This window comes from Fukomys damarensis, unplaced genomic scaffold (assembly GCF_012274545.1).
Source record: "Fukomys damarensis isolate Sample0158 unplaced genomic scaffold, DMR_v1.0_HiC HiC_scaffold_15, whole genome shotgun sequence".
Classification (NCBI taxonomy): domain Eukaryota; kingdom Metazoa; phylum Chordata; class Mammalia; order Rodentia; family Bathyergidae; genus Fukomys; species Fukomys damarensis.
In genome coordinates this window covers 21211209-21220436 of record NW_022900927.1, presented here as the reverse complement: position 1 = coordinate 21220436, position 9228 = coordinate 21211209, and positions in this window count along the sequence as shown.

The window sequence follows — 9228 nt, the reverse complement described above, 5'->3', positions numbered from 1 at the left end:
TGTGTAAATATTCAATTTGCCCTGGCTCTAGTTGTTTCATACTGTAGATGGAAAGCAGAATACCAAAGTTGAACATAAGGGTGGAAAAGAAGATATATCCCGTAGTAATGCAAAACAAAAATGAAATCACAGAAACTAAAATAAGATTTTTATATTTTCAATGTTTTTCTCAAAAATAATGTCACACACCAGAGAAACTATTTTATATTTTGAAAAATACCTTGTGCCTCATACATTTTTCTATGAATTTATAAATGTATGTGTGTGAATAAGCATTTTTTCAATTAATTAATTATTTTATTTTATTATTTGCATCATTATAAACTTTCCACTTATACATAGAAGCCAGATAGTGGAGTCCCCATTTGCAAAATAGTTCAAATGAGCATAGATGGTAAAATGTAATAACTATCTCAAATATATAGAATGTCTACTTTCACTGATATACTTTATTAGTTCTATTGATATTTCATTATTTCAAAATGACAGTACTTAATATTATATAATAGAATCCTAGCAGAAACATCTGCTTTAAATAATTAAGTGAAAATTATAAAATACAAGGCAGAATAAATTCATGAGATAAAATAGCTTCCACCTTTGGCAGAGAGGGGTCCCTGCTTTCTCCATGCTTCTTTTGAAGGGACAGTTCAGGAATTTGCCCTTAGATTTAAAGTGACCCACATCCTAATTTCCAATGAATATTGCTAATTTCACATGAAAAATTGGAAAATAGTTAAAGATTGATGTAAATGAAAATTTAAAATATTAAGACTTATAGGACACAGTGAAACCAGGGTTAGGGAAAACTTTTACAGCTAAATGTTTATATTAAAATGCTAGAAAATAATACACATTACAAATTACAGAAGTAAAGAAAGAATAAACTATACCCAAAACAAAACAGAAGGAAATAATAAACTTTGGAGCAGTTACATGAAACAGAGAATAGAAAAAAATACTAGAGGAAAAATCAATGAAAATAAAACTTGACCCTATAAACAGATCAAAAATATTGACAAATCTTTAGCTGGACTAAGAAAAAAAAAAGACAACTCCAACAACTAAAATTAGGAAATAAAGTGAGGATGTTTCTACAAGTTATATAATTATAAGAAAGTGTATGAGAAAATACAAGCAATTGTGAGCCAACACACAACAGATGAAATCGACAAATTTCTAGAAATACAAAAATTATCAGAAATAAACCATGAAAAACTAGAAACTTTGAACAAACCAAAAACTGAAAAAAGGAGATAGAATCAGTGATTTTTAAAAAATATCTGACAGTCAAGCATCATGGTAAAGGCCTATAATCTCAGTACTTGGGAGGCTGAGGCAGGAGAATCACTATGAGTTCAAGGCCAGCATGTACTGCACAGCAGGACCCTGTCTCAAAAAGAAAAAAAAAAAAAAGATGACAAATAACATCATGAACATAACGATTTCTAACAATAGCCTCTTTTCTCAGGCAAAAAAGAATTGTTAACCCTAACTCATTTTATGAGAATGTTATTATCTTGATAGTAAGCCAAGATAGGATACAAGAAAAGAAAATTATAGACTTAAAGAACAGTGTTATAAATGTACTCAATGAATATTATGTGACTGGTATAAATACAATACATAAAAGAGACTAATTTCTTGAAGAAAAGATAGGTAAAGATATGAAAATCAATCAGTGTAATAAACCATATTAACACAACAAAAGGGAAAACAGTTACATCTCAATTGATGCAGAAAAAGCATTTAACAAAGTTCAACATCCTTTATGATAAAAATATTTAACAAATTAAGGAAGAGAAAAATTACTTCAACACGATAAAGTTTACATATGACAAACTCAATAAACACAACAAAATGCTAAAAATCTCTTCTTAATATCAGAAACAAACACAAATATTTATTTTCCCACTTCTATTCAAAATACTACTAGTACTAGAAATACTGGCAATAAAATTTAGTAGACAGAGAAAGAGAATTTACACAAAAAAGAAAAAAGTAAAATAATCTTGGTTTGCAGGTGGTACGACCTTTCATAGAGAAACCATAAAAGAGTCCAACAGCAACACAAAAACTGTTCCACCTGATAAACAAATTCAGGAAGAAATAGGATACAAAATCACTACCTAAACATCAGGAGCAGATTGGTAAAGAGTGGAGCCACCTGAAACCACTGGTGTAGCTCCACCCCCATCCAGGGCTCCCAACCAGAGTGGACCAGTGAAGAGCAGAGTCACATGGGCACCTACAGCACCCCCCAGGCACCCCAACTCCTCACTGCCTCTGGCTTCCTGTTGGCACATATACCTAGATCCACACCACAAAGTCAGAGGGGCTCATAAAGGCCATTATCTGGAGTTCCAGAAGATAGAGCAGAAGTGAACAGCAGAAAGAGGGCCTTACTCCTAAGTCTCCATCCCAAAGGGTAAAGTTGTTGTATTGAAGAATTTATTCACTATAAATATATTTTGGGCTAGTCCTCAATTTTAATTTAATTCACACAGTTAAAGGTCATAGATTAATAACTTCCACAAATTGTCATTTTCTAAGCTGTGCCTAATTCTATTGTTGTGTTGTTGGCATTGATCTAATCAGTTATTCTTCCTGATATAAAGAACATGAGATTGCCCCAGAGTCATTAGAGACTCAAAACCTAAGGACCAGCTATATCTGGAAGGAACCTCTGAGAAGCAATATTACATAAGGTTTCTAAATACAGGCAACAAAGATACAATAAGCAATACCAAAGTCTCAACCCAGGAATTAAACCAAGGACTGCACCAACCACAAAAATAGCAATGAGAAGGCATTTAAGCAAGGTGTAAACCCAGTCTTCCAGCTTACCAATGGCAAATTCTAAGGAAAAGGAAGTGAAAAACACTGATAAACTACCTGGACACCCTGAACTGAGAACACACAATGTAACAAAATGGATGAATGAGGTTCTAGAAAAATTCAAAACAGAAATAATTTCCCTGTCTACTACAGAGATGCTGAACTGAATAAAAAACATGAAAAGGGACTCTAGAACAGAAACAGATTAAAAAAAAAATACATGAGTTCAAACCATGAAGGAAGCCAGGAATGCTCAACATAGGAAAGAAATGGAAACCATGAATGGCCAAAATAGGGAAGAAATAGAATTGATGAAACAGATTCAAACAGATATCCAGCAGATTAAAACTCTATTGAAAGTATACACAGCAGACTTAGCCAATTTGAAGACAAAATATCAGATATAGAAGAAAGCATGGTAGACAGTCACCATGAAAAGAGAGATCTCTTAAAAATAATACTAAGGGACCATGAGAAATCAATCCAACATCTCCTACTTGACACAAAGAAGAATAATATAAGACTGATAGGAGTCCACAAAAAAACAGAAGAAAGTACAAACGACATTTAAAAAAAAATTCACAGAATTACTGACAGAAGACTTCCCAAACTGAGCAAAAGAACGTGACATACAGATAAATGAGAAATATAAGACTCCAACTAGCCATGATTTAAAAAAAAAAAATCTACACCTATACATATAATAATCAAGATCCTGGAAAACCAACAGAAGAAAAAAATATTACAAACATTTAGAGAAAAGAAAACAAGTCACATGCAAAGGAAGGCCAACAGGATCACATCAGAATTTTCAACACAAACCCTTCAGTCAAAGAGAGCATGGAGTGAGGTATTTCAAGCCCTAAACGAAAACAACCTCCAACACAGACTGATGTATCCGGCAAAACTATCTTTTGAAATTGATGGGGAAATAAGATACTTCCATAACAAAGAACACCTGAAAAACTTCATGAATACCAAGCCAGCACTCCAAAACATTTTTTTTAAATATCCAAGCAAAAGACAATGAAGGTCACAACTCCATGAGGCTCAACAGAGCAAATACAAAATATTTCATTAGACAAAGCAAGAAATTAAAGAGAGAGAGGGGAAAATTAAAAAGGGCCAACAACAGGAAAATAATATGACAATGATAACTCGACATGTATCAGTTATAACCATCAATGTTAATAGCCTCAATTTGCCAATCAAAATAAACAGACTAGCAGAATGGAATAAGAAGAAAAACCCAAAAATATGTTGTACACAAGAAACACACCTAGTTAAAAAAGAAATGAATAGACTGAAAGTAAAAGGATGGAAAACAATTCTCACCTGACAGAAACCTGGAAAACAACAGGGATAGCCGTCTTATTTGCAGATAATAGACTTCAAACCAAAATTAATTAAGAGAGACAAAAAAGGTCACTACATCCTTGTAAGGGAACAATCCAAGAGGAAGAGATGACAATCAAATATATATGGACCAAATACCAATGCATCCAATTATACAAAACAAATATTAAGAGACATGAAAAATGGAATAAGCACTAATACAACTGTAGTGGGTAACCTCAAAACCCCACATTCACTAACAGACAGATCATCTCAACAAAAAATCAATAACAACATACTAGAACTGAACCAAGCTTTTAAACAAATGGACTTAATAGACATCTACAGAGTGTTCCACCCTGCAAAATCAGAATATACATTTTCAGCTGCACATGGGTCATTCTCCAAAATAGACCATATCCTCATTCATAGAACATTTTTAAGTAAATGCAGAAGGAATTGAAGTTATCCTCTGTACATTATCAGGCCACAGTGCAACTAAACTGGAGATCAATAGCATAAGAAGCTGCAAGAACTTCAGAAACACATGGAAATTGAATAACATTCTCCTGAACAACCAATGGGTAACAGAGGAAATTAAAGAAGAAATTAGACAGTTTCTATAATTTAATGATAATGTCAATACAACATACAGGAATGTGTGGGAATCAATGAAAGCAGTTCTATGAGGGAAATTCATAGCAGTGAATGTCCACACTAGGAAAAGAGAGCAAGCTCAAATAAAAAACTAATGGTGACTCTTAATCTCCTAGAAAAAGAAGAGCAAGACAATCCAAAGCTCACACAGGGAGGAAATTATAAAGATTAGAGCAGAAAACAATGCAATGGAGACTAAGACAAAACATAATGAATTGAATACTTGGTTTATCAAAAGCATAAATAAAATCAATAAGGCCTCAGCCAACATTATCGAGAAATCAGGAGAGAAAATGCAATTACCAATGTAATAGGAGAAGTCACAACAGATCCAGTAGAAATCCAGAACATCATCAATACCTACTTCAAGAACCTGTACTCTAACAAAATGGAGAACACAGAAGAGACAGATTCCTAGATGCATATGAATTACCAAAGTTGAAGAAAGAAGATATAAAAATTCTAAACACCCCAAATACACTCAGTAAAATTGAAAATGTCATTAAAAATTTACCAACAAAGAAAAGCCAGGTCCTGGTGGCTTCACTGCTGAATTCTGCAAGATATTTAGAGAAGAACTATTGCCAGTGCTCTTTAAACTTTTGAATGCAACTGAAGGGAAGCAATACTTCAAAAATTCATTCCTGGAAGCAAGTGTTACTTTGATTCCAAAACCAGGGAAAGACTCGATGAAAAAAGAGAACTACCAGCCAATCTCCCTAATGAAGACAGATGCAAAAATCTTCAATAGGACACTGGCAAACAGAAAACATAGGGTCATCAAGTAGATCTTACACTCTAAGTCAGATTTATCCCAGAGATGCAAGGATGGTTCAACATACATAAATCAATAAATTTAATACACTATATTAACAGAGTCAAGGACAAAAACCATTTAATCATCTCAATACATGGAGAAAAAGCATAGAAAAAATTCAACACCAATTCATGATAAAAACCCTGCAGAAAATTGGAATAGATGGTCTTTCTCTCAACTTGAAAAAGGCTATCTATGAAAAACCAAAGCCAACATCATGCTAAATGGTCAAAAACTGAAAACCTTCATGCTAAAATCAGGCACAAAACAAGGATATCCACTTTCATTTTTTTTAGCTTTAATTGAGTTTATTGGTACATTTTAGGGATACACTTTCACCATTCCTGTTCAATATACTTCTGGAAACATTTGCCACAGCAATTAGAGAAGAGAAAGAAATAAAAGGAATAAAGACAAGAAAGGAAGAAGTTATACTGTCATTATTTGCTGATATGATATCCTACCCAAAAAACTCTGCCAAAAGACTTCTAGACTTAATTGACAAATGCAGTAGAGTAGCTGGATACAAGGTAAACACCTAAAAATCATTAGCCTTCATGTACACAAATAACAGACTCAATGAGAGAGAAATTAGGGAAACAATCTCTTTCACCATAGCATCCAAAAACATGAAATATCTAGGAGACAGTCTAATGAAGGAAGCAAAAGACCTCTACATTGAGAACTACAGCACTCTGAAAAAAGAGTCTGAAGAGGATATAAGAAAATGGAAAGACATCCCTTTTTCCTGGGTAGGAAGAACCAATAATGAAAATGGTCATACTTCCAAACTGCTATACAGATTCAATGCAGTCCCTATTGAAATCCCAACAGTATATTTCACAGAAATAGAGAAAACAATTCAAAATTTTGGAACCAGAAGAGACCTAGAATAGCAAAAGCAATTCTAGGCAACAGAGACATAACAGGGGATATTACAACACCCAACTTGAAACTATACTATAAAGCCACTGTAATTTGAAAAAAAAAAACAAAGACCCACAACTCAGTGAAATAGACTAGAAGATGCATAAATAACTCCTGATGTACTCAGCTACCTCATCTTTGACAAGAAAGCAATCATACTCACTGGAAGATGCCCTCTTAAAAAATGGTGTTGAAAAAACTGGATTTCAACTTGCTGAAGACCAAAAGTAGAGCCCTATTTTTCACCATGAACTAAATTAAAATCCAAGTGGATTAAAGATCCAAATATTGAAACAGGAACACTAAACTTGCTGGAAGTTGGGTAGAACTCTTGAATATATTGGCATAGGAAAAGACTAAGAAAACTCCTTAGTAGCACAAGAACTAGCACAAAGAATCAACAACTGAGATCTCATCTTTTTAAAAAGCTTCAGCATGGCAAGAGAAACCAGCAACAGAGCTAAGAGACATCCTACAATGTGGGGGAAAAAATTACCAGCTGTTCCTTAGAAAAAGGTCTGCTGTCTAAAACATATAAAGAACTCAAAAAAATCAGACCTCCCACTAATATAAAGACCAATTCAAAAATAGGTTTCCAAAATGAACAGATGTACATGAAAATATCACTGAAATTCCACCTCACCCCCAGAAAGAATGGCTGCTATCAAGAAATCAAACAATAACAAATGCTGGCAGGGCTGTAGGGAGAAAGGAACCCTTCTTCATTGTTTGTGGGAGTGCAGACTGGTGCAACCACTATGGAAATCAATATGGAGATACCTTATAGAAAGAGAAGTGAAAGTTCCATTTGATACAACTATCCCTTTACTGGATATCTTAACAGAATTAAAATAATCATACCACATTGATATACACTCACCCATGTTTACAGAGGCACAGTTTGTATTAGTTAAATCTTGGAAAGGGTCCAATTGCCCATCAAATGGAGGCTGGATGAAGATGTGGTTTTTTAATAAAATGGAGTACTACTCAGCCATAAAGAAAAAGAAACTAAAGACATTTATAGCTAACTGGATGCACATTGAGGCCATACTCTTAAGTGAAATTAATAGGACACACATGTGTAAATACAAATAGTTTCTCTGGTGTGAAAAACTAAAAGTGTAAATAAGAATCAAAATATATAATTGACATCATGTAATAGGAAGAAGAGGCCTAAAGGAGTAGGAAAAGTGGGAGGGGTAGAAGAAAGGAAAGAAGGAAAAGAAAAAATATGAGAAAACCAAAAACAAGATAGAAAAAAAGTCTTTGTAAATAGAGAAGTGTGGAGGGGGCAGAGGGAGGGCAGCAGAATGGGGAAAAATAGGAACTAAGATACATCATATAAAGGCACGAGATCCCAATGATGAATGTAACTCCATTGTATACCTAAAATGTACCAATAGGACTGGGGACTTTGCTCAGTGGTTCTGCCACCTGCCTCACAAGCTCAAGATCCAGAATTTGATCCCCAGTACCAAAAAAAGTACCAATAAACTTAGTGAAAAAAAAATCACATTCCTACAAGCTATAGGTGAAAATTATAAAGGGGAATTAAAAGAACGATTCTATTTACAAACTGCATCAAAGAAAACAAAGTACTTGAGAATTCGTTTGCCTAAGGTGAAATTCTTATGCAATGACATTATGACACAATTTTTATAAGAAACTAAATATATAAATGGAATGACATTTTATCTTCTTGGATTGAAACATTGAGTATTGTTAATGTGTCAGTACTACTCAATTCACAAACTTAATGCAATCTCTGTAAAAATTCCAGTATTTTTGCAAAACTGGAGAAAAAATCATCCAAAAATTTGTATAGATATTCAAGAAACCCCAAAATATCCTGAACAACTTTGGAAAAGAATAAAGCTAGGGGAATTCCATCCTGATTTTAACATTTACTACATAGCCACAGGAACCAAGACAGTGTTTTTAAAGAATAAAATAAGTTCACCTAGTTAGAATAAGTTAGTTTAAAATTAGAAAAAATTTTACACAATAAGTACACAATTGAATCAATAAAGCTAGAAGTTGATTTTTCCAAAATCATAATCATCCAGTGAGACTGATTTTGGAGAAATGGCCAAGTCCACATTTAGGAAACCATTTGATTGTGGAGGAGAGTTTAACTGCACTTACAACCAGGATTTAAAAGATAATTGAATTGTATTATAAAGACCTAAAGTTTAATAAAATTTGAAATTTACACAAAATAAACAAAAAGATCCCCAAATTTATAACTAAAGCTGTTACAAAACATTAAAGTCTAAATAATCATGCATTAAATTATGTAAATAGTAATAGTAGTTTAAAATCTTCCTGTAATGATAACACCTAGATATGGCCATTTTATGTCAATTTACCATCATTTGAGGAATAGTTCACTTTATGTTTAAACAAATTTTTTTAGTTATGGAGATAAAAGCTTATTATAATTTCAAAAATTTCATCTAAAAATTACAAGAAAATCATAGATGGAAAAAACTTTAAGCAATTTCAGAGGCTAATTTTATGTCTCCTAATGTTAATATTATATTTTCTATGGTTTTTAAATCATGAAGTCTAAACTTAAAATTATCATATTAATAGATTATAAAACAAAGGAATTATATATCTGAAGATTATAGCAACAAATCTTGCAACAT